The sequence below is a fragment of the Rhinoderma darwinii genome, chromosome 4 (genome assembly GCF_050947455.1).
Source record: "Rhinoderma darwinii isolate aRhiDar2 chromosome 4, aRhiDar2.hap1, whole genome shotgun sequence".
Taxonomy (NCBI): domain Eukaryota; kingdom Metazoa; phylum Chordata; class Amphibia; order Anura; family Rhinodermatidae; genus Rhinoderma; species Rhinoderma darwinii.
Window position 1 is genome coordinate 115,006,309 of NC_134690.1, and position 23,270 is coordinate 115,029,578.

The 23,270-nt window shown below is 42.0% G+C and overlaps 1 protein-coding gene across 1 annotated transcript in view; it reads left to right on the plus strand.

Moving 5' to 3' along the window:
• The first annotated feature begins 666 nt into the window (after positions 1-666).
• RNF13 (ring finger protein 13) overlaps positions 667-23,270 on the plus strand; it is a 200,688-nt gene continuing 178,084 nt past the window's right edge. Inside the window, exon 1 of the mRNA XM_075861488.1 lies at positions 667-843. The gene's annotated coding sequence lies outside the window, so the exon portion shown is untranslated. The remainder of the gene's footprint in view (positions 844-23,270) is intronic.

Sequence of the window (23,270 nt, forward strand, 5' to 3'; positions counted from 1 at the left end):
GAAAAAACGTGAGCTAGAGTGGATATATAGGCTAAACACACTACGTCCCTATGGACTGAATGCTGATTTTAAATTGAGTGGTATAGGATGAGAGGCGGTTTGCCTATTTGCCCTGTTTTGTACTCTCCATTTCAGGCTGAAATGTATATTAGACAGAATGTATACATTATTCTGTTTAACTTAATGATCTATCTTTTATGTTCTTTGTTTATTGCAGATCAACTGTGAAAACTCACCTAGCACGGATCCCCTCATTAGAATACCATGCGTATGACTAGAAGAATCGAGTAAATTGATCGTTAGTCTACTGTTTATTCCAAATAATAATGTGATGGTTATTCTTGATAGAACAGCTTTGAATTATAATTGAACCGTAAAAATTAACACAGAGTTTGAGTCTGATATGGGACAGGAGTCCTGCTTCCAATCCCCATTTCTGGGAAGTTATCGAGGCTCTTTTTGGAACTACACAGGCACGATCTGTGTATAACGGATCGAGCTTTGTGGTATGTGCCATCAAGGGTGAAATGTCTCCGTTTCTATTGGGGACTGCCACCGCTTGTTGAGCCTCTAAACTAACCCAGAGGGTAAAAGCACTGTATAAATTTCTTTTTTTTTAAACAATAAATTTGACTCACAATGTGTTGTTCCTGAATGGGACACAAGGGGTTATTCAATTACAAACGTAATTCATTGATCTGAGCATGCGCGAGATGCGTTCCATGTACGAGTGCGTGTCATGACTCAGGCTGGAATGTTATGATTGGTCACGTGGTTAACTTGTTCCCGGAAGTCACTGAGACAACGAAACAGCATGGATGAAGTGAGGGGATCCGTTAGAGGGTGAGCTTAATAATAATGATTAAAGCATTTTTTTTAAAAATCTGTATGTTATGCACCTGCACTTTATGAATAGCCACTTATTCAATTAGATCTTATTTAGATCTTTTTACACATTATGGGTGTTATGCCCACATAATAACTATGATACACAACGATTACTGGAATCACATGGAAATGCACTGCTATTATCTTTATTGTAAATCTTTGCTGGAAACAGAGAACTGTACAATACTGTGTTTATTGTATTTTTATTGTTTAATCATGCTCTTTGACAAATCATGTATTTAAATGTGCACTGTTCACTGAAATGTACTGCTTGAGAAAGGCCCCATGGAGCAGGGCTGAAACGTCGCATTAAAGTGATCCTATTTTTCACAAATATCGGAGTGCTGTCTCGTATTTTGGAGGGTATTATTACGCTAGATATTTAGAATGTTCTGTATTATTACGCTAGATCTTTAGAATGTTCTGTATTATTACAGTAGATCTTTGGAATGTTCTGTATTATTACGGTAGATCTTTAGAATGTTCTGTATTATTATGGTAGATCTTTAGAATGCTCTGTATTATTATGGTAGATCTTTAGAATGTTCTGTATTATTACAGTAGATCTTTGGAATGTTCTATATTATTACGGTAGATCTTTGGAATGTTCTGTATTATTACGCTAGATATTTAGAATGTTCTGTATTATTACGCTAGATCTTTAAAATGTTCTGTATTATTACGGTAGATCTTTAGAATGTTCTGTATTATTACAGTAGATCTTTGGAATGTTCTTTATTATTACGCTAGATCTTTAAAATGTTCTGTATTATTACAGTAGATCTTTGGAATGTTCTGTATTATTACGGTAGATTTTTGGAATGTTCTGTATTATTATGCTAGATATTTAGAATGTTCTGTATAATTACGCTAGATCTTTAGAATGTTCTGTATTATTATGGTAGATCTTTAGAATGCTCTGTATTATTATGGTAGATCTTTAGAATGTTCTGTATTGTTACAGTCGATCTTTAGAATGTTCTGTATTACCACGGTAGATCTTTAGAATGTTCTGTACTACAGTAGATCTTTGGCTCATTAAGGTTGCTTACCTCTGATGTAGATAGTGGGGCAGATTTACTATTCAAAATGCGCCAGAATTCTGGCTCAAATTGATCCAGAATTCTGGCAAACATGCTGTGTGCCTCATTTATTAACTGTTTTAAATGTTTTTTTGACACGCTCAAATAAGGGGTTTGGCTTACCAGGTAAAGGGCGTGGTATAGCAGAAAGGGCGTGGTTTAAAATGCAACACCATGCGCCAAAATGTTGGCACAAATATCTGAGTCTGATAGGTGGTATAAGGAAGAGAAAAGTGTCTAGTATGTCCAACAAAATGCGCCAAATTTATCATACAGCATGCACCACTTTCATAAATTTGGCGCATTTTCTGACTGCCTTTAGACAATATTAGTAAATCCGGCCCAATATCTTTTTTTCCTTATAGTTCCACAGTAGTCCATGTTTGGATCAATGTGTTACTGCCCTGGTGACTCTACCCCAGCTGAATTCCTCTCCACAATGCAGATTTCTCTACTCCCACAGTTATTGAAGACTTACTTTACTGGGATTTATTGACTCTTTGTTTAGATAATAATGTAGGCGCTTATGTCATTCATCTCTTTGAAGCCAGCCACGTACAGTGCTCTAACATAGATGAAGTTTCCGACCCGGTTATGAAGCATTGTTGTTATTGCTTATAATTAATGAGAATGAAGTCTTTTTGTCTAACATTCAATGAAGCCGGAGCAGGATGTGTTGATTGGGATCCATCGAACGCTAATCTGTAAACCAAACAGTTGTTCACGCATGAGATACTCTTTATACAGGAGAGATAAATGCACTTACAAGACTCAGTTCTGCCTAATGACCAACAATTTAACTCTTTACATCTGTTTTTATTGTTTTTTTGAGCATGCAACGCCACATTTTACAATTTTCTGAAGTTCAGCAGTAATCAGGTAATTAATCTGTGTGACTACTAATGCTTTCTGAGTGGTCCTAGGCCTTGTGATACTTCCTGTGAGGCTCCTTGTGCGAGAGCTATATCCTGTCAGTGACATTATGATGACCTTGCTATCATAGGTTTATTTGCCTACTGCAATAAATGTAAACACTTGTTCAGATCATCCTGCTTTTCCATGGTATGATTAATGAATCGTGTTGGATGCAAGTGGAATGTTACCATAGGGCCTTGTTCACACAGAGTATTTTTGAAGGCAGAAAAATCTGCCTCAAGATTCCTTTAGAGATTTTGAGGCAGATTTTGACCTGCTTTAACTCTATTTGCCGCGTTTTTTGTGGCATTTTCGGTCGCAGCCATTGAGCACTGTGGGCAAAAAACGCAGCGAAAACCGCTTTCTCTGCCTCTCATTGATGTCAATGGGAGTTCAGAGACGGAAACGCCTGAAGAAAGGTCATGACGCTTCTTTTTCCCGCATGCGTTTTTTTCGCTCACCGGAAGAAAAAAAACGCCTCCGCCTCCCATTGAAATCAATTAGAGACATTTTCGGATGCTTTTTGGCGCAGTTTCTGACGTGGTTTCCGCATCAAAAACAGCGCCAAAAAAACTCAGTGTGAACATACCCCAATTTACTTTTTTTTTTCATCTTTAATGGTGGCACATCCACTGTTGAATGTTGAAAATATTTAATGTGAGAATATGATGGTAAAATTGGATGACAGTGGAGGAAGAGACAAATTAGGGTATGTGTGGTTCCGCAACATGATAAGATAGATTGGGTCCGCAGGGTCACTATTGTATCCCCTTAGTTCTAATCTGTTCCATTTTTTAGAAATAAAACGCAGCAGATGATAGAAGAGGGGAGTATAAAATGATGAATGTTTCTGGTGCACACAGGCCAGCCTGACACTGTTTTCATTCTAGTGAAAAGGGTCCAGGTTCTACATTGTGTAGTACTTGATCTGGAGTTTTTCTATGGAGATACTAGAAGAGTTATGTGTAACTTGCAATTAAATGACTCACTGCATCATTTTGTAATCCATTATTGCCCCCTAGAGGCCAGGACACAAAATACATGAATGTTGTACGTGGGACAGTCAGAAGTGTCTTTTTTTTTTCATTTTGTCACAGACTTTTTTTCTTTTATTAATCTTTTAACCCCTTCCCCCCACAGCAATTTTTCAGATTTTCAATTTCATTTTTTCCTCCCCACATTCCAAATGCCATAATTTTTTTATTTTTCCATCTATATAGTCTTATGAGGGCTTGATTTTTGCGGGCCAAGTTGTAGTTTTTGGAGCACCACTTATTATGCCCTATAATGTACTGGGAAATGGGAAAAAAAAATATTTGTGGGGTAGAAAATGAAAAAAAAAACGATTCCTCCATTGTTTTTTGCGCTACGTTTTTACGGAATTCACTGTGCAATTAAAACAACATGTTAGCTTTATTCTGTGGGTCAATACGATTACGGCGATACCAAATATATAGAGGTTTTTTTCTATATTTTACTACTTTTACAAGTAAAAAACGAAGTGTAAAACATTTAATTTATTTTGTGTTGCCAAATTCCGAGAGCCATAACTTTTTTATTTTTCCGTCGATTAAGTGATATGAGGGCTTATTTTATGCAAGATAAGCTGCAGTTTTTAATGATACCATTTTGGGGTACATGTGAGGTTCTGATCACTTTTCATTCCATTTTTTGTGGGAGATGAGGTGACCCAAAAAATAGCGATTCTGGCGTTTCCATAATTTTTTTTTTTACGCGTTTTACGACGTACACCTCGCGGGTTAAACAATGATATATTGTAATAGTTCAGACTTTTACGGATGCGACGACACCAATTATGTCTATTTATTATTTTTTTTTACAATGCTCTAGGGGGAAAATGAGAAAAGGTTTTTTTTTCTAACTTTTAATATTTTTTTAGATAAAAAAAAAACTTTGTTTTACGAATGTTTACTTTTTTAATTAGTCTCCCTAGGGGACTTCAACCAGCAATTGTTGGATCGCTTACACTATATACTGTAATACTAATGTATTGCAGTATATCGTCTTTCTGACAGGCTTCTATTAAGGCTTAATAGGAGCACAAAGATGGCGGACCTGGGGGCCTTCATTATGCACCCAGGCTGCCATAGCAATCATCGCCACCCTGCGATTGCATTGCGGGGGGCCCAATCAGCTGCTAGAGGGGGTCGACCCCTCTTTCTAACTATTTAAATGCCGCTGTCGCTATTGACAGCGGCATTTAACGGGTGAAACGAGCGGGATCGCACTCAACCGCAATCCCGCACGTTACTGTGAAGTGTCGGCTGTAACATATAGCCAACACCCGCATCATATGTAGCGGGTTCACTCCGTGAGCCCGTTCCATACTTCCCCTACCTGGCTATGTCGAATGGATTTGTCAAATGTCGGGAAGGGATTAATCAATACAAATTCCATTTACATAAGCAATAATATTATTTATAATATCCCCCGACCATAGCCCGTACCCGGTCTGAGAAAAATAAAATAAATTACAACCAAAAAATTATTTACATTTTTTCCCTCCCTCTACCCTTCCCTTCCATTCTCTATGCTTTCAAATTACTATTAATTTTTCCAAATACTATTCCAGTAAACTATTTGTTCCTAATTTTCCTACCATATCCTTTTAGTATTCCTTTACTCTGTTTATCATAGTTTTCCTTCCAAATAATGAGGGAGATTCGTTTAAGCACCAGACTCTAGTATTTAGCAATTTGGCCAGAAAAAGTAATTTTGAAATAAAAATGTTAGATTCCTCTGTACAATCCTGAATATTATTTAATTCGACACATAATAGTATAAAAGGTAATTTGACTTGGAGCTTTTTCCAATGAATTTGAGCACTTTACACCAGTATACCTAAATATCAGAACAATTGCAGATAATATGAATAAAGTCTGCCTGGGGATACAGGCAGCAGGGGCAGCTAGCGCTATCTCTTAATTTTTTGTAAAGAAGAAGGACAATAATAGAACCTATGAACAATATTATATTGTATTAGTGTATGATTCGAATTTAAAGATTGTTTTTTTTTACTATATAATCCCATTGGTTTGCCCATCTTTGTTGGCTATTAAAACATATATTTTCTGCTAACCCCTTAATAATAAACTTACAAATACATGAGTGACTTTTACCTAACCATTGAGTGGGTAAGAAAATCTATACATTGGTGTGAATTCAATATATAAATGGAGTTATCTTGATATAGTTGGTAATAGCTAAAAAGATATCAGTCACCTACATCATATCTATTCTGAATGGAATCAAATATAACACTTTGACCTTCTGAGAATAATTGTGAGACAAGTAGTACACCCCTTCCTTTCCAGAAGACCCTGTCTAGTATTGTTAAGAATTACATTACACAGAAATTATTCTATAGTGATGTAAAACCAAGTGCACCTTTAACCCCTTAAGGACGCAGCCACTTTTGGACCAAATGACACAGCCTCATTTTTTAAATCTGACATGTGTCACTTTATGTGGTAATAACTCTGGAATGCTTTTACCTATCCAAGCGATTCTGATATTGTTTTCTCGTGACATATTGTACTTTATATTAGTGAAAAAATTTGGTCGATAAATGAAATCTTTTTTGTGAAAAACACCAAAATTTAGAGAAAATTTGCAAAATTAAGCATTTTTCAAAATTCAAATGTATCTGCTTGTAAGACAGATAGTTATATCACACAAAATAGTGACTAGTTAACATTTCCCATATGTCTATGTTTGCATCATTTTTTGAACATCCTTTTATTTTTCTAGGACGTTACAAGGCTTATAAATTTAGCAGCAATTTCTCACATTTTCAAGATAAATCGGAAATCTTAAAATCTACTTTGTATAATTATACTGCAAAATGTATTCCTATAGGTAACAAGTATAAATGACTAAAATTAAACCCCACATGGCTTACACCTTCTGTAAAAAGGACAATATATGACAAAAAAGGTCATTTGAAAAATACAAATCTGAGGGTACAGTGTTAGCCTTTGTAAATTACAAAGAGCTTAATAAAATCTGTAAAAAAGCAATAAAATCAGCAAAAATACAAAATGAAAGGCAGGTGGCCAAAGAAAGATAGTAAAACAAATCCCAATTTTTTTTTCAAGTAAATAAATACAAAAAAGCCAAGGTCTGACATGTAGGACCCCTAAATAGTGGTAATGGGGAGTTGGTCACAGGGGATTGTGAAGGATGGTTTATTTGCTTATATTCTCTGTATTAAATAACATTATGAATTATCAAGCAGGATGCCGAATTACTAAAATATGTATTCTCCATTATTTTAAAGACCTTTCCTCTACATAGTTCTGCTCGAGTCTCAAAGAAATGTGTTATCTTTATGTGTTTATCGGTTTATCGTGTGTGCTTCATACATCCATGGCTAGCGGGTTGGCTTAACGCCCAGATATAAAATTCAACTATATGTCGTTATCGCAACAAACTCCCTCATTGGAAAGAACAGTTAACACCACCCCATTGTATGCTTGTCTCCAATTGTTACCTGATGTCAGCATTTTAATGAAGAATTATAATTATGTATTTGAAATATTCTTATGGTCTGCTACTGGCTGAATAAGAAATATTGTCACATTGCCTCTGATTGGTTAACCTCAAGCCTACACCCCTTTTGAATGATGTTATTGTAATTGAGTTTGGCATTAAACCCCCAGAGGAGTATTTTGCGCATACCAGCAGCGTCTGTGTGTTATTTCTCCTCTCTCGATATACACTACCGTTCAAAAGTTTAGGGTCACTACGAAATTTCCTTATTTTTGCAAGAAAAGCACAGTTTTTTTCAATGCAGATAACATTAAATTAATCAGAAATACAGTCTATACATTGTTAATGTGCTAAATGACTATTCTAGCTGCAAACGCCTGGTTTTTAATGCAATATCTACATAGGTGTATAGAGGCCCATTTCCAGCAACCATCACTCCAGTGTTCTAATGGTACATTGTGTTTGCTAACTGTGTTAGAAGGCTAATGGATGATTAGAAAACACTTGAAAACCCTTGTGCAATTATGTTAGCACTGCTGTAAACAGTTTTGCTGTTTAGAGGAGCTATAAAACTGACCTTCCTTTGAGCTAGTTGAGAATCTGGAGTATTACATTTGTGGGGTCTATTAAACTCTCAAAATGGCTAGAAAAAGAGAGCTTTCATGTGGAACTCGACAGTCTATTCTTGTTCTTAGAAATGAAGGCTATTCCATGCGAGAAATTGGCAAGAAACTGAAGAGTTCCTACAACGGTGTGTATTACTCCCTTCAGAGGACAGCACAAACAGGCTCTAACCAGAGTAGAAAGAGAAGTGGGAGGCCCCGCTGCACAACTGAGCAACAAGACAAGTACATTAGAGTCTCTAGTTTGAGAAATAGAGGTCTTCAACTGGCAGCTTCATTAAATAGTACCTGCAAAACGCCAGTGTCAACGTCTACAGTGAAGAGGCGACTCTGGGATGCTGGCCTTCAGGGCAGAGTGGCAAAGAAAAAGCCATATCTGAGACTGGCTAATAAAAGGAAAAGGTTAATATGGGCAAAAGCACACAGACATTGGACAGAGCAAGATTGGAAAACATTTTTATGGACAGACGAATCGAAGTTTTAGGTGTTTGGATCACACAGAAGAACATTTGTGAGACGCAGAACAAATGAAAAGATGCTGGAAAAGTGCCTGACGCCATCTGCCAAGCATGGTGGAGGTAATGTGATGGTCTGGGGTTGCTTTGGTGCTGGTAAAGTGGGAGATTTGTACAAGGTAAAAGGGATTTTGAATAAGGAAGGCTATCACTCCATTTTACAACGCCATGCCATACCCTGTGGACAGCGCTTGATTGGAGCCAATTTCATCCTACAACAGGACAATGACCCAAAGCACACCTCCAAATTATGCAAGAACTATTTAGGGAAGAAGCAGGCAGCTGGTATTCTATCTGTAATGGAGTGGCCAGCGCAGTCACCAGATCTCATCCCCATAGAGCTGTTGTGGGAGCAGCTTGACTGTATGGTACGCAAGAAGTGCCCATCAAGCCAATCCAACTTGTGGGAGGGGCTTCTGGAAGCATGGGGTGAAATTTCTCCCAATTACCTCAGCAAATTAACAGCTAGAATGCCAAAGGTCTGCAATGCTGAAATTGCTGCAAATGGAGCATTCTTTGACGAAAGCAAAGTTTGAAGGAGAAAATTATTATTTGAAATAAAAATCATTATTTCTAACCTTGTCAATGTCTTGACTATATTTTCTAGTCATTTTGCAACTCATTTGATAAATATAAGTGTGAGTTTTCATGGAAAACACAAAATTGTCTGGGTGACCCCAAACTTTTGAACGGTCGGTATGAAATCTCCTGATTAGGATGCTGGATAAAGTTCCTGCCGTGAGTGTCTTTTGGAACACTCGTCTAAAATTCAGTCGAATATATTTTGAATTATTGACTTCCACGACAGGATCAATAGAAGGCAGAGTTACTAAATGGGTTCTTTAGCTCTGTATATACAACAGAGGAAAGAGCAGCTGATGTAGCCAGAGAGATGTGGTCAATAATTCCTACTCTGAATGGTCACTGGTTATAAGTGGTGTACCCCAGGCTTCCGTGTTGGGACCACTATTATTCAACATATTTATGAATGATATAGTGGATGGGATTAATACCACTGTTTCTATTTTTGCAGCTGACACCAACCTATGTAGTAATGTTCAGTCTATGGAAGATGTTCATAAATTACACACTGATTTGGACACACTGAGTGTTTGGGAATCCACTTGGCAAATGAGGTTTAACGTAGATAAATGTAAAGTTATGCATCTGGGTACCAACAATCTGCATGCATCATATGTCCTAGGGGGAGCTATACTGGGATAGTCACTTGTTGAGAAGGATCTAGGTGTACATGTAGATCATAAACTAAATAACAGCATGCAATGTTAGTCAACTGCTTCTAAGGCCAGCAAGATATTGTCGTGTATTAAAAGAGGCATGGACTCGCAGGACCGGAATATAATTTTACCACTTTACAAAGCATTAGTGCGTCCTCATCTAGAATATGCAGTTCAGTTCTGGGCCCCAGTTCATAGAAAGGATGCCCTGGAGTTGGAAAAAATAAAAAAAAGAGCAACAAAGCTAATAAAGGGCATGGAGAATCTAAGTTATGAGGAAAGATTAAAAGAATTAAACCTATTTAGCCTCGAAAAGAGACGACTAAGGGGGGCACATGATTTACTTATTTAAATATATGAATGGCCCATGCAAGAAATATAGTGAAAACCTGTTCCATGTAAAACCCTCACAAAAGACAAGGGGGCACTCCCTCTGTCTGGAATAAAAAAAGGTTTAATCTCCTGAGGCGACAAGCCTTCTTTACTGTGAGAATGGTGGGTGACACGGGCGCCCTCATGCCGCAAGCCCTGTGGCAGCCGCTATGGCTGCTACAGCAGTAGTTATGCTGCCTCCTAGACAGGGGCTCCCTCTAGAAGCAGAATCACCGGCAAGAATCTGGCCAGGGATTCCACTCCTGGAGAAGCCATGACAGCACCGTCAGCACCCAGTGGTGTGGGCCCCCCCAAGGGTAGTGGGACCCAGAACTTAGCCCCGGTTCGCCGAGTGCTGACGACGGCCCTGTACTTATTTACTGTAGCATCTATGGCTGCGGACCGTCAGGTTTACTCACCCCCTGGCGGCCACAGCCATGGATCTGTGAGGATCGGGCCGCTGTGTCCCGTAGGGTGCGCGCGCACTCTCGTGCCCGGCCGTAAAGGGCCAGCGCACCCACATGAAAATCATCATCAATTAGCCCATGATTGGTGTCCACTACTCAAGGTGAGCGTAATTGTCACATCTATTGTGGTCCTTTGTTCTACCTGGCTTTTACTTTGCACTATGTTTCACACGTAAATGCTCCTCCTCGCATTTTGCGAGCCGTCTGAGACGCTCGTAAATCTTGAGCTGTGCTTCATTGAGTTCAATGAAGAACAGCTCAAATTACGTGGCAAAGAAGTGCCCTGCACTTCTTTGCCGCGGCAGTCCATTTACGCGTCGTCGTTTGACAGCTGTCAAACGATGACGCGTAAATTACAGGTTGTCTGCACAGTACATCGGCAAACCCATTCAAATGAATGGGCAGATGTTTGCCGACGTATTGAAGCCCTATTTTCAGGCGTAAAACGAGGCATAATACGCCTCCTTTACGTCTGAAAATAGGTCGTGTGAACCCAGCCTTAAGGGAAGTTTTATGTCTGGTAGTGGAATATTAGGCTTAGAGTAAATCATGCCTTTTTTAAGAAGATACATCCTACATTGGAGTCTAAATGTGTTAGCTCTAGGTAATTGACTTGTTGTAGGAAGTAGCGAGGTGTATGGATTCCTGTAGTGGATGCTGGAATTTATCCTTGAATTGTTGTTGTGTTAGGAATTGAGTTCCAGAGGTAAAAATGTGTAACTGCGTGAGCCCCTGTGGTATCCACCATTGGAAATCTTGTTTATTCAGCCTGGGAGTAAATGCCGGGTTGTCCATGAGACATTTTAGAGTAGTAGGCTTTGATTGAATATTCAGCTTGAATCTAGTAGATCTCCAGAGTAGCAGAGAATAATAGCAAATAGGGGTAATTTATCCAATGAGAGGAGGAAGTGTACCTGTGTATCACAAAGCTTAGAAAGAGTAAGAAGATAACAGGAAGGTTTTTAGTCGAAACTAGCTGGTGGATGAGAGCTAGCATTGATTTCCACCAATTGACCAAGTTAGGCAGCTTTGTAATATTTGGAAAGATTAGGAATGGAAAGACCGCCTAATCTGTTATAGTATTGAGAAGCTTTAATGAATTTGCAGTTTGACCATATTAAAGTAGTTATTTTTTTCTGGAACCGTATCAAGTCCAGCCACTTAGTGGGTATTGGTAGGCTCCTGGAAAGATACAGATTTTTGGGAAGGGAAATCATCTTGACAACATTGACTCCAAACAACATTGACCAAAACATTAACCAAAAAAGAGTGGGTGCATACCCAAGAATCCAGATCTTCTGATAATTTCTTAAGAATTTAAAGATAATAAACTTAATACTGATGATAGGTTAGGTAAAGACGTAAGGGGTTTATTGAGGGCCAGCAAAACGTCTTCCGCAAGACGGCTAAGTTTAAACTCCTGCTGGGCTACGGAGAAACCTGTTACGTTAAGATTGGTGCGAATGAGTAGAGCAAGGGGATCTACTGCTAGAGCAAAGTGAGCTGGGGATAAAGGGCAACCCTGTCTCGTACAATTGGGGTCTATAGAGAAGAAGGGAGTTAAGGCATCGCTGCTGGAGACAAATATAAAGAAATGGGATTATATTAAGAAAAATATACATTAACTTAGTCCAACTAATAACATTTCTGCCAAATCCAAATTCTCCAATACCTGCCAAAGGAATCTGCACTCGACCCTGTCAAATAGATTTAAGGCATCCTATGACAGAATGGAGCGGACAACTCACACACCAATTTGTACTAGCAAACAGTCTACGCTGGTTCCTATTTGTGTTCTTTTTCAGGATAAAAGTTTCCTGATCAGTGGGAATTGTGGATGAAATAATTTTTCTCAAGGTAATAAAATCCTTCTTTTTTTTTTTAACACTATTTTTATTGAAAGATTTTGAAAGTACAATATTCAAGAAATGAAAAAGGTAAAAATGTAATATAATTTTTGCGTCAAAACGATAAAGAGATTCGTTACAATATTACAACAAGTAATATGACAGCCAGTACGGTTTTACTAAGGACAGAAGTTGTCAAACCAACCTGATTTTTATTTTTTAAATTATATATTTTTTTATTTTCATTGGTATAAAGAGAGCAGCAGCAAATACAACATTGTAACATAAAGAAATAGGAAAAGAAAAATTGTACATTACAGTGATCTTCCAGAAGAGGACCGTGACTAGTGTCTCGGCCGTAAAAAAGTTCAGTACATTATATAAACATTAGAGAGTGAAGACACATTTTTAGATTAAAAAAATTTAGTTTTTAAAGATGATCTGTGTGGCATATAGACATTGCCATGGCTACTTTCAGCCCAAAGTTTACAGTATGGAAGTAGAAGCTCCATTCTATGTTACCTCACACCGGTATACTCTGCATGCTTAAAGTAAGGAATCGTTTAAACAATTATAACAAGACAATGGACAGGTACATAAGGGTAAGGATAAGGTTAGGAAAATAGGAACCTAGGAGATATCTTGGTCTCAGTATTGTATCTAAGAGGAGTACAACCTGATTTTTTTTTATGAAGAGGTAAGCAGAAGCCTAGACAGAGGGGCCGCTGTGGATATAGTGTTTTTGGACTTTGCAAAAGCATTTGACACTGTCCCTCATAGACGTCTAATATGTAAATTAAAGACTATAGGTTTAGAAAGTATAGTTTGTAATTGGATTGAGAATTGGCTTAAGGACCGTATCCAGAGAGTTGTGGTCAATGATTCCTACTCTGAATGGTCCCCGGTTATAAGTGGTGTACCCCAGGGTTCAGTGCTGGGACCACTATTATTCAACTTATGTATTATTGATATAGAGGATGGGTTTAATAGAACTATTTCTATTTTTGCATATCACACCAAGCTATGTAGTATTGTTCAGTCTATAGAAGATGTTAGTAAATTGCAAGCTGATTTGGACACACTAAGTGTTTGGGCATCCACTTGGCAAATGAAGTTTAATGTAGATAAATGTAAAGGTATACATCTGGGTACCAACAATCTGCAATATGCAATCTAAACTGGGAGAGTCACTTGTTGAGAAGGATCTGGGTGTACTTGTAGTTCATAGATTAAATAACAGCATGCAATGACAATCAGCTGCTTCTAAGGCCAGCAAGATATTGTCGTGTATTAAAAGAGGAATGGACTCGCGGGACAGGGATGTAATATTACCACTTTACAAAGCATTAGTGAGGCCTCATCTAGAATATGCAGTTCAGTTCTGGGCCCCAGTTCATAGAAAGGATGCCATGGAGTTGGAAAAAATGCAAAGAAGAGCAACAATGCTAATAAGGGGCATGGAGAATCTAAGTTATGAGGAAAGATTAAAATAATTAAACCTATTTAGCCTTGAAAAGAGACGACTAAGGGGGACATGATTAACTTATATAAATATATGAATGGCACATACAAAAAATATTGTGAAATCCATGTAAAACCCCCTCAAAAAACAAGGGGACCCTACCTCCGTCTGGAGAAAAAAGGTTCAACCTGCAGAGGCTACAATCCATCTTTACTGTGAGAACTGTGTATCTATGGAATAGCCTACCACAGGAGCTGGTCACAGTAGCTACAGTAGATGGCTTTAAAAAAGGCTTAGATAATTTCCTAGAATGAAAAAAAATCAGCGCCTATGTCAATGTGTAGAAATTTTTCCCTTCCCTTTTTCCATCCCTTGTTTGAACTTGATGGACGTGTCATTTTTCAACCGTATTAACTATGTAAGTAACAATAACAGTGCGGACAAGTGTTGACTGGTAAGAATTGGCTTACATAGGTTTGGTCACAAGAAAGAGGTCGAACAAGTAAAAGGTCAAAGTAGTTTTCACGTGGACGCACTGGTCCGTACCGCCAGGTTACAGTCTATAGTTCGTATAGGTACCTGTGGCAGCTCAGACAGTAGCAAGGTAGGCTCGGCTGGGACTAGGCAGCAGGTAGAAGTCAGGTGTGGTGAAGCAGGACAGGCGTGGTATACAGCACAACACGACTTCAGCTCAGCAGGGTACTTGACCAGGATAGCACGGGATACAGGTAACAGGATGCAGGGAACACTGGGAACTGGGAAACACTAGGAGACCATTTGCATAGACAAACTTAAGGTACGACAACAACGCTCAGGTCTGGGAGGAAGGGGCTGGTCCCTACTTATAGTCCAGGGTGCTATGGGCTAATTAAACATAAAAGTCAGGAGGTGAGTGAGCCTGACGGCCCGCGGCCATGGGCATGACAGTAGTATTGCACAAAACACCGTTTTTTGTTCAATTAAAAAATGCTCTAAATCCAGGCCTAGGAGGGCAATTGGCGGTTGAAGGATGATTTGTTTCTTTTTGAAGTTTTGATATTAATTTGAAAACTTGAGACCATAAACATGCATGAATGGGACAATACCACCATAAGTGGATAAATGATCCTTCTACCATTTTGCATCTCCAACATTTCCTAGAGAGTCTCGGGTATACTAGGCTTAAAAAATATTTCGAGCATTTTCCAAAAATATCTAAATGTGTGTCATATAAATAAAAATTGCATAGATTCATATTAATGAAAGTAGCTTTCTAAACTTGCGTGACCGCTTTGATGGTAAACAGATTGGGATGAAATTCATTTTGGAAGAATAATATGGCTTATAAGTAATTTTTAATGGAATATTTACCTAGGGTTAGGGGTTCAATATGCACCCACAATTTAGTGTAGTATAGAGACCAAAGGGGTTTCAATTGATTTAAACTTATAGCTCCATAGTATTGCAATATAGATTGGCATTCAATCCACCCCTAAAATAAGGTAAGTGTAGGACATTTGCTCTTAGTCTGGGCTTCTTTTTATCCCAAATAAATTGTTGGATAATAGACTGTAATTTTTTAATACATGTGTTTGGAAGGTAACTTGGGATGCTGCGAAACACAGAGTATCTTAGGTAAAATAAACATTTTCATAGCTGAAATTCTACCCCAACCAAGATATACCCTGTAGTTTTAATCCATGAATGTCTTGTGTAATGGTGATAAGAGGCACATAATTTAAGTCAAACGTTTTAGAGGCAGGAAAAGTCATATTAATGCCCAAATAAGGAAGAGACTTATCTACCCATTTAAAATCGTATTGTTTTGCCAAAACATTTATTACAGATTGTTTCAGTCCTAAACTGAGTATCTGGGATTTTGAAGCATTCATTTTATAATAAGAAGCTTCGCTAAACCCTTCGATAATATTTAGAACTGCAGGTAGAAATTGCGATGGGTTGGTTACTGCTATAAGAACATCATCAGCAAATAATAATATGCAGTGTTCAGATGAGCCCACTTTAGTTCCCTAAATGTAATGCGCAAATCATATGTGCTCCGCGAATGGCTCTGTCATGTGGGCTGCGTGGACCCACTGGGCCGTACCACCTTAACGGTATGGCAGCTGGCCAAAAGGACACAGGTCAAAGTCTATAGTTTGTATAGGTGTACCTCTGGTAGATTCAGATAGTAGCAAGACAGGCTCGAATGGGACTAGGCAGCAGGCAGGCACCAGGCATGGTGTAGCAGGACAGGCGTGGTACACAGTGCAGCACGACTCCAACTCAGTACGGCACTTGGACCAGGATAGCAGATAGGGTTACAGGTAGCAGGAATGGGAAATATTGGGAACTGGAAGACACTTAGGAAACCATTTGCAGAGACAAACTAGGGTAACGACAACAACGCTCAGGCAATGCAGGAAGGGGCAGAGCCCTTCTTATAGTCCAGGGTGCTCATGGGCTAATTTGGTCTTTAATTCAGGAGCGCGCTGGCCCTTTAAGAGTGGGCACGAGCGTGCTCGCGCACCCTACGGAACACAGCAGAGCGAGTGAGTGCTGGTATCTCCTGAGGAGGAGATGGGGACCAGCGCTCACTGATCCATAGCTGCGGCCGTCAGAAGGAAAGCAAACCTGGCGGCCCGCGGCCATGACAATACCCCCTTGCTTACGCCCCCTCCTCTTGGGACCAGAGTGAGAGAGAAACTTCTTCAGGAGTGTAGGAGCATTGAGGTTCTCTTCTGGCTCCCAGGACCTCTCTTCAGGACCAAACCCCCTCCAATCCACAAAATAAAAGGTTTTCCGCCCACTTTTTTGGTGTCCAGAATCTCCTTAACCTCAAAAGTATCTGATGAACCGCTGGGAGCCACTGCAGGAGTAAAAATCTTGGAATCTTGGAATCAAGACCACAGGCTTGAGAAGGGAGCCATGGAAGGACTTGGGGATCTTGAGCGTAGGAGGCAGCCGAAGCTTGTAGGAGACTGGGTTGATCTGTTGCAAGATCTCGAAGGATTCGAGGAACCTGGGAGCAAACTTGTAAGATGGCACCCTCAGCTGGATATTTCTGCAGGACAACCAGACCTTGGTACCTGGAGAAAACTGGGGAGGTTCTCTTCTCCTTGTGTCTGCCTTACGTTTCATGCGGTCCACCGCCAGCAGAATGGAGGATCGGGTCTGCGGCCAGATCCGCAGGAAGTCCCTTCAAGCGGAATCAGCTGCGGGCACTTCGGACATAACTGACACCGGGAGAGGAATTTGTGGGTGTTGGCCGTAGACTATGAAGAACGGTGTATTTCTTGTGGACTCACTAGTATGATTATTATATGAGAACTCGGCCCAAGGAAGAAGCTGCACCCAGTCATCATGCTGCTTGGAGATGAAGTGTCGTAGGTAGTTCTACATGATTTGGTTGATCCCCTCGACTTACTGAGGATGGTAAGCTGAGGAAAAGTCCAACTTTATATTAAGGAGTTTACAGAGGGCTCTCCAGAACTTTGAGGTGAACTGAACGCACCGATCAGACATGATATGCCGAGGCAAGCCGTGCAGGCGGAAGATGTGTTGGATGAAGAGGGCGGCCAGTCGAGAAGCAGAAGGTAGACCGGTCAGCGGAACGAAGTGAGCCCTCTTCGAAAATCGGTCTACCACCACCCAGACCGCACTGCATCCCGCAGAGGGAGGCAGGTCCGTAAGAAAGTCCATTGCTATATGCTGCCATGGAGCATCGGGCACAGGTTGCGGCAGGAGCAGGCCAGCAGGTTTGGTGTGAGCAACCTTGTTAGCTGTGCACACCGAGCAGGATGAAACAAAGTCCATGATGTCTTTGGGCAGCGTGGGCCACCAAAAATGATGGGCAATCAGTTCTTGGGTTTTACGGGCACCCCCATGACCTGCCAGTCTGTAGCTGTGTCCCCAGTGGAAGTTTCTCCCTCTGTGTGCCAGGTGCACAAAAGTTCTCCCCGGAGGGATGTCTCTAACCTGCAGAAGGTTGACCGAGACAATGCAAGACAGGTCAATAATACTTTGTGGAGACTCCATGTGTCCTCTGTCTCGAACGACCTGGACAAGGCATCGGCCCTCACATTCTTGTCGGCCGGATGGTAGTGGAGCCCAAACTGGAACCGGGCAAAGAATAGCGACCACTTGGCCTGATGGGGATTCAGTCGTTGGGCCATCTGGAGATAGGTGAGGTTCTTGTGGTACGTGAATATCAAGATGGGATGAACTGCGCCCTCTAAAAGCTGTCTCCACTCCTCTAGGGCCAATTTGATGCCCAATAACTCCCGATCTCCAATCGAGTAGTTGCGTTCTGCGGAAGAGAAGAGTTTAGAGTAATAGCCACATACCAATGTCTTGCCCTTGGACCCTCTCTGGAACAGGAGTGCACCAGAACCAACAGAGGAGCCATCCACCTCCAATGAAAACTGTTGAGATACATCTGGATGATGGAGGATAGAGGATGACATGAAGGCACTCTTCAGGCTTCAGGATTCTGCCTTGAGTCCACACCTTGGCGTTCATGCCTTTCTTGGTGAGGGTAGAGACAGGATATGTCAGTGAGGAGAAGTTTGGAATGAACTGTCTGTAAAAATTAGCGAATCCCAGGAAGAGCTATATGGACCTCAGGCCTTGAGGGCGTGGTCATTCCAGCATGGCCTTTACCTTCTCTGGATCCATCTTGAGGCCTTGATCCGAGATGATATAGCCCAGGAAGGGGAAAGCATTTTTCTCAAACACGCACTTCCCCATCTTAGCATACAGGCAATTCTCCCTTAAAGGCAGCAAAACCTGACGAACATGTCTCTGATGAGTCATCGGATCTGGAGAAAAAATCAAGATGTCATCAATATAGACCACAACACAGACATAGAGCAGGTCACGGAAGATGTCATTAACAAACTCTTGGAAGACCGCAGGAGCATTACACAAGCCGAAGGGCATTACTAGATATTCATAGTGTCTGTCACGTGTCTTAAATCGCATCTTCTATTCGTCACCCCGGCAAATCCAGATTAAGTTATAAGCCCCCGGTAGGTCTAACTTTGAAAAATTTTGGCTCCTCGTATGCGATCAAAGAGTTCAGAAATCAATGGCAACGGATATCTATTTTTTACCGTGATCTGGTTGAGACCCCGGTAGTCGATGCAAGAACGCAGAGAATCATCCTTTTTCTTGACGAAGAAGAACCCGGCTCCAGCCGAGGAGGAGGACTTCCGTATGAAACCCCTCTCCAAGTTCTCCTTAACGTAGGCGGACATGGACAGAGTCTCTGGCAAGGAGAGAGGATATACCCTATCACGGGGAAGGGATGCACCAGAAACCAGCTCGATAGGACTGTCATACGCCCGGTGTGGGGGCAGCATCTCCACCTCTTTCCTGCTGAAGACATCCGAGAATGCAGAATAATGACAAGGCAATCCTGCCAAGGACCGAGGCAGTGGAGGCTGAGCCGAATGAATCTATACCAGGCAGTGGTTGAGACACTCGGAACCCCACTGGAGAACCTCTCCAGAATTCCAGTCCAGGACTGGGGCATGTAGTCGGAGCCAGGGCAGGCCCAGCAGCACAGGGTTGACGGCCTTAGCCAGGACAAAGAATGAGAGGAGCTCGGAATGGAGAGCTCCCACTTGGAGCCTCAGCGGCTTGGTCACAGCTACAACTGTGTCTGGCAGATGTAGTCCATTCACAGATGCTTCTCCAGAGGGGTTGTGGGCAACTAGAGAAGATCCACCAGGTCTCTCCGAATGAAGTTAGCTGCGGATCCAGATAAGCAGAGACCCGCTGCATTTTTTCGCCGGACATTATGGTCACGGGAATGGACAATTTAGAAAAAAGACCTTCTTCACCCAGGGTTGTCTCTCCAACCAACCCTAGGTTCTGGGGCTTTTGGGGGGCACAGACGCACAAGATGGCATCCGAGGCCGCAATACAGACAGAGTCCCGAAGTGCGTCTGCATTGTCTCTCCAGAGTAGACAGCTGGAGATGGTCCATCTTCAAAGATTCCTTTGGAGGAACAGCTGATGAGGAGAGCAAAGGTTGCTGCAAAGTAGGAACCGGGCTAGGGAGTCCTCCCTCCCGGCGAGCCTTTTGGAACCGTTCTCGGATCTTTATATCAATCCGGGCGGCCAGAAGGATAAGGTCATCCAGGATAGATGGCAGATCTCGGGCGGCAAGCTTGTCCTTAATTTCAGGAGACAGTCCTTGCCAGAATGTAGCCACCAAGGCCTCATTGTTCCACAACAATTCTCCCGCCAGGGTGCGGAATTGGATGGCGTATTCGCCCACGGAAGTGTCTCCCTGGCATAGGTTCAGCAAGGAGGCGGCTGCCAACGAGACTTGTCCAGGCTCCTCAAACACTGTGCGAAATGTCCATAGGAAACCCTGGAAGTCACTCCTTGTCTCTCCCAGACCATGCTAGGGCCCTGCCAGCGAGGAGAGAGACGATGAAAGCAACTCTTGCGCCATCAGTCGAAAATGCCCTTGCATACATGTTAAAGTGGATCTGGCACTGGTTAAAAAAATCCACGACAGGTCTTCGCATCTCCATGATAACAGTGAGGTAGCGGAAAAGAAAATCGGGGATCAGCACTGCCAGGAGGTGTAGTAGGAGGAACGGCAGCTTGCACATCCAGCCGATGTGCAATAATGTTCAATGCCTGGAGGAGATGGTCCTGTCGAGACCGGAGGTCTAGCATATCCGCCCGCATCTTTTGTGACATCATCACGGTCTTGGATTGACCAGCGGGGTCCATGGCCTGAGCGTACTGTCACGTAGGGTGCGTGGACCGACTGGGCAGTACCGCCTTTACGGTATGGCAGCTGGCCAACAGGACACAGGTCAAAGTTTATAGTTTGTTTAGGTGTACCTGTGGTAGCTTCAGAAAGTAGCAAGACAGGCTCAGATGGGACTAGGCAGCAGGCAGGCACCAGGCGTGGTGTAGCAGGACAGGCATCATACACAGAGCAGCACGACTCCAACTCAATACGGCACTTGGACCAGGATAGCACGGGATACAGGTTACAGGTAGCAGAAACGGGAAACATTGGGAACTGGAAGACACTTATGAGACCATTTCCAGAGACAAATTAGGGTAACAACAACAATGCTCAGGCAATGAGGAAGGGGGCAGAGCCCTTCTTATAGTCCAGGGTGCTCATGGGCTAATTTTGTCTTTAATTCAGGTGTGCGCGCTGGCCCTTTAAGAGCGGGCACGAGCGTGTGTGCGCACCCTACGGTACACAGCAGAGCAAAGCGGATGTGAGCGCTGGCGTCTTCTGAGGAGGAGACGGGGACCAGCGCTCACTGATCTATGGCTGCGGCTGTCAGGAGGAAAGCAAACCTGGCGGCCCGCGGCCATGGGCATGACAGGCTCCATCACCATAGCAAAAATTAGTGGAGACATTGGGCAATCCTGCCTAATCCCATTGGTAATTTTAAATGAGCCAGACAAGAATTCCGTGGAATATACTGAAGCTTTGGGATTAGAATATAATGTCATAACTGCTGAAATTTACCCACCACTGAATCCAAATTTTTGTAAAACAGATTAAATGTAGCCCCAATGGACTCTGTCGAACGCCTTCTCCGCATCCAGGGAAAGGCGCAGAGACGGCGATCTCAACAAGATCTAGAAAAACGTCTTGTGCCGTCAGAAGTCTGTCGGCCTTTGACAAATCCTACTTGGTCATTTTCTATTAAAAGAGGTCAAATATTAACCAGTCGAGAGGCCAAAATCTTGGCGTATACTTTTAGGTCTGTGTTGAGGAATGATATAGGACAAAAATTTTGAGGACAATCCAGGGATTTTCCCGATTTTGGGAGGGTTATAATTATAGCATGAAGCATCTCTTGTGCGATGTTCCCTGATTGAATTATCTGATTATAGGCTTCTAGTAAATAAGGGGAGAGAAGTTGTTTGTTTGTAATATTAATTTGTTAGACCATCTGGTCCAGGTGATTTATTGGGTTTAAACAAATAGTTTAATTTATTTCTGAGACACTTCTTTCCTTCCTTGTAATATTCTGAAAATGTTTCAGATATTTTTAAAGGGTGGTCAGAAGGTATGGTATTCTAGATTTTATCTCTGGGTTTAATTCTATTTGCTAATAGTTTTGAGGCTCTATTACCCTGCCAATAGTGATTACATTTTGCTTTTCTAAGATTAAATTCGTACGTGTTTTGCATGTACATATATAGTTGGAGGAGTAATTTTTTCCGATACTGTAGTAGAGGAAGTACTTTATTTGCTTCTGTTTTCCAAGAGTTTAATTTTTTTCAGTAATTTATCAATTTTAGCCGTTCTGGATTTTTTTTCAGTAGAAGCTATTTTAAGGAATAGGCCTCTAATAACTGCCTTGTGGGCACACCAGACATTAGTGTCTGATGTCATACCCACTGGCGTAGCTATAGGGGTCGCAGCGGTCGCAATTGCGACCGGGCCCCGAAGCCAGGGGGGCCCACGGCCCCCCGCACCACATCAATAAAAAGTTACTATAGTAACTCGGGCCGCGGGCCCCTGTTACTATAGTAACATACTTTACTTACCTTCCTGGTTCCGGATCGCAGCGGAGGTCCTGAAGTCAAGCGCTGTGCGCAGCGCATGACGTCATAGCGCTATGCGCCGCACACAGCAGCGAGACGACAGAACTCCCGCCGCGGCCGAAGAGGAAGGCAAGGTTAGCCCTGACTGGCGGGGTCCGACTCCCGGGACCCGCCAATCAGCTGTTTTGAAGGGGCCGCAGCACTCGTACGAGAGCTGCTCCCCTTCATTCCGGTCACACTGTGAATCGGTGTCGGCGATTCACAGTGTGGGCGAGTAGTGAAATGAAGGGGAAGCAGCTCTCGTACGAGTGCTGCGGCCCCTTCAAAACAGCTGATTTGCGGGTCCCGGGAGACACATCAGCTATTGATGGCCTATCCTGTGGATAGGCCATCAATGTTTAGGAACTGCACAACCCCTAAGCCTACGATGTAGCAGGCTTAGGGGGCCCATGAGACAGGATCACAGATTGTGTGATCCTGTCTGCTGGGCCCTGTATCTAAGCCAATCACATGGTAGGCTTAGATACATGGCCCATGTGTGATCCTGTCTGGTGGGCCCTGTATATAAGCCTACCACACTGTAGGCTTAGATACATGGCCCATGCGTGATCCTGTCTGCTGGGCCCTGTATCTAAGCCAATCACATGGTAGGCTTAGATACATGGCCCATGTGTGATCCTGTCTGCTGGGCCCTGTATCTAAGCCTACCACACTGTAGGTTTAGATACAGGGCCCCAGCACACAGTAATCTTATACTGTATAAGATTACGGTCTGCTGGACCCTGTATCTAAGCCTACGTTGTGGTAGGCTTAGATACAGGGTCCC